Genomic DNA, 4,046 nt, shown 5'->3' with positions numbered 1-4,046 from the left:
TGGTAAATTTATATTTAACTTTACACAAAACTGCAAAATGTTTTGAAAAGTATACTGTATACTTCTGCATACTTGCCAGTAATGTATGGAAATTTCAATTGTTCCCACATCTTTGTATTATCAGTTATATTTTGTGTGTTTGTTTAAGCTATTCTAATTAATGTGTTGAGATATTACATTTTGGTCTTAGTTTTCATTTACCAAATACTGACTAAGCACTATACCACCAGAGCTCCTAGGAAGTACTGAATTTGCCTATCTTTCTATGTTCTTATTTGCTGTATTTATACTTTCTCTGGTTAAGTGCCTATGTAGAATTTTACTCATTTGAGAAAAAGAAATGGGCTGATGGTTTTTGTACTATTGTCTTTTGAGAGTCCTTAATTAATCTACATATAATTCCTTTAGGAGATATAGCATTTTCCAATATTTTCTTGTAAACTATGTCTCATTTTTTTTTTTTTGTAATTATTTCAACAGTATCAGTAGCAGATGCTCGTCATTCCAGCAAAGTCCAATTTATTTATTTTTTCTTTCATTACTTTTTCTTTTGATTTTTTATCTAATAAATTTCTGCATAACCCAAGACCAAACATGTTGTGGGATGACATCAGGGACTTCACACATGAAGGAAAAATGTGATTAAAAAAAACAAGAAAGAAAGAAAAGACCAAAATGGATGTCAGAGACTCTGAACATAGAGTAGCTAAAATTAATGGAAGAAATTGTTGTTGTTGTTGTTGTTATGTGCCATCGAGTCAGCCCTGACTCATAGCGACCCCTCCTTGGGTTTCCGAGGCAGTATCACTACGGAAGTAGGATTGCCCAACCTTCTTTCCGAGGAGTGGCTGGTGGGTATGAACCGCCAGCCGTCTGGTTAGCAGGCAAGTGTCTTAGCCACTACGCTACCAGAGCTCCCAATAGAAGAAATGATAAAGTAAAAATGCTGAACAGAATATTTCAAATGGCAGGTAAAGAAAACAACTTATAATGAAATGTGTAAAGACCTGGGTATAGGAAACAAAAGGGAAGAGCACACAGCATTTCTCAAGCTGAAGGAACTGAAGAAGAAAAAAAAAAAAATCAAGCCTTGATTTGCAGTGTTGCTGGATTCTATGGACAAAAATTGAAAGAGACAAGAAACATCAAAAGATGGAGGGAGTACAGAGAGTCACTGCACCGAAAGGTATAAGTTGGCACTCAACCATTTTAGGAGGTAGCATATAATCAAAAACTGATGATATTGAAGGGAGAAGTCCAATCTTCACTGAAGGACTTGATGACACAGCTCCTTGGTGAAAAACAAGACTCCAGGAATTGATAGAATATCAATTGAGCTGTTTCCACGAATGTCTCCAAACTTGGAAGCACCCACTCATCTATGCTGAAAAATTTGTAAGACAGGTTTTGACCAATTGACTGGAAGAAATCGATGTTTGTGTCCATTCTAAAGAAAAGTTATCTAACAGAATGCAGAAATTATCAAACAGTATCATTAATATCACATACAAGTAAAAATTTGCTAAAGATAATTCAAGAAGTGTTGCAGCAGTACATCAACAAGGACTGCCTGAAGTTCAAGCCAGATTTAGAGCAGGATTTGCAATGAAGGATATCATTATTTGTCAGATGGATCTTGACTGAAAGTAAAGAATACCCAGAAAGGTGATTGCATGCATTATTGACTACATAAAGGTATTTTATTGTGTGGATCATGACAAATTATGGATAACATTGTAAAGGATGAGAATTCTAGAACATTATTTGAACTCATGAGGAACCTGTACATACACTCAAGAGGAAATTGGTCAAATAGAATAAAGGGATACTTTAGGGTTTAAAGGAGCTCTGGTAGCGTAGTGCCTGAGGCACATGACTGCTAACCCGAAGGCTGGCAGTTCAAACCCACCAATTACTCCTCGGAAGGAAGATGGGGCAATCTACTTCCATAGTGATACTGATTCAGAAACCCAAGGAGGGGTCACTATGAGTTGGGTCTGACTTGATGGCACATAACAACAACAACAACATATGGTGTAAAATCAGAAAAGGTATGTGTCAAAGTTCTATCTTTTAACCATATTTATTCTATCTGTATGATACCCAAATAATCTGAGAAGTGGGACTATATGAAAAAGAATGTGCCATCAGGATTGGAGGAAGCCTCATTAACCACTCGAAATATACAGATGGCACAAGCTTGCTTGCTTAATGGGAAGAGGATTTGAAGCACTTACTGATGAAGGCCAAACATCAGAGCCTTCAGTATGGAATATACCTCAGCATAAAGAAAACAAAAAATTCTCACAACTGGACCAATAAGCAACATCATGATCAACAGACCAAAGGATGTGGATGTTATCAAGGATTTCCTTTTCTTGGATCCACAATCAATATCCACAGAAGCAGCAGTTAAGAAATTAAATGGCATACTACATTAGGCAAATCTGCTGCAAACAACTCTTTAAAGTGCTAAAAATAAAATATATGACTTTGAGGACTAAGGTGTGCTTGATGCAAGCTGTGACATTTTCAGTCTCTTCATGTGAATGCAAAAGCTGGACAATAAATAAAGAAGACTGAAGAAGAATTGATGTATTTGAATTATGGGTTTAGTGAGGAATATTCAATATTCTTGTATTGAACCACTAGGAGAATGAACAATTTTTTTTTTTAGGAAGAAGTACAGCCAGAATACTCCTTAGAAGCAAGGATATTGAGACTTCATCTCATATACTTTGAATACTTTTTCAGTATGGACTAGTCCCGGTAGAAGAATAGCATCCTTGTTAAAGAGGAGGGTGAGCAAAAAAGAGAACACCTTTGATGAAATGGATTAACCAAGTGGCTGTATCAATGGGTTCAAATATAGCAGTGATTGTGAGATGGGCAGGACCTCATAATGTTTCTTTCTGTTGTACATAGAGTTCTTATGAGTAAGAACCAACTCAATAGCACCTAACAACGTAATAACAAGCCACGGCCACAAATATTTTCTTCTAGTCTAAAGACAGTTCTTGATATAGTTTAAAATTTAGTATTTATGAAATCTCAGTCATATCTATCATTAAATAAAATGGACAAGCATTTTTTTTAATCAGAAGAATACTATCCTAATAGACTTCATTACTATACATACTTTTGCATTCTGAAATCACAATCTCTTCCCTAAAACATAACAAATCATACCACAACAATAGTCATTCATTCATCAAACATTTTTTTCTTGAGTCATTTATTCATTGAATTGTTTTATTATGTGCCATTTATGCTGTTGGATGATATATGAACAGAATAAAATATTGGTAGGTATTTTGAGTCATTAATTTAACACTCTAGTATAAGACAGAGACAAGGAAAGATGAAATTGTAGTGTAGTGTGATATTGCTTCTGGTGCCCACGTTAGTCATTGTGTGTATCACACTGCACTACCATTTCATCTTTCCTTGTCTCTGTCCTATACTAGAGTGTGAACTTCTTGAGTCAAAAGATTGACCACATTTTAAACCCTTTTACTACACCATCTAGCAAAGTAATTGGAACACATATTCCTGAATATTAAGAATAGAACTCCTACGTAATAAAGATGATAAAACTTATAGCCTTAATGGAAAAAAGGTTAGAGGAGGGGAAAAAATATAAATACATAAATAACAATTTAATTGCCAACAATCTTAAGTGCTGTGAAAGAAAGTTATGGGAAGTGAATATATTACAAGAATATCTGATTTAGTATGGGCACCTAAAGGAAGGAGTCCCTGAGAAAAGAGCATGTAAATTGAAAACTGGAAGATTATTCGAAATTACCTAAGGGGGGGAAAAAAATGACATTCTAGACAGAGGAAACTGCACACGTGAAGGATGCATAACTAAACTGATGTATTTGAGGAACAGAGAAAAGGCCAGGCCAATAGGGAATTGTGCAGTGGCTTTGTTAATTTTAGTTTACCTAAGGGATATAGGTACCTCTAGGTGGACGTGGAATAGGAACTAAATCGACAGATTTCAGGAACAGAAAAAAAGCAAAGAAACTCAATTATACTTT

Source organism: Orycteropus afer, unplaced genomic scaffold (genome assembly GCF_000298275.1).
Source record: "Orycteropus afer afer isolate SDZICR_OR568_19922 unplaced genomic scaffold, OryAfe1.0 scaffold00010, whole genome shotgun sequence".
In the NCBI taxonomy this organism is placed as follows: domain Eukaryota; kingdom Metazoa; phylum Chordata; class Mammalia; order Tubulidentata; family Orycteropodidae; genus Orycteropus; species Orycteropus afer.
The sequence above is the reverse complement of the archived record's forward strand: the minus strand, read 5'-3'. Positions refer to the sequence as shown.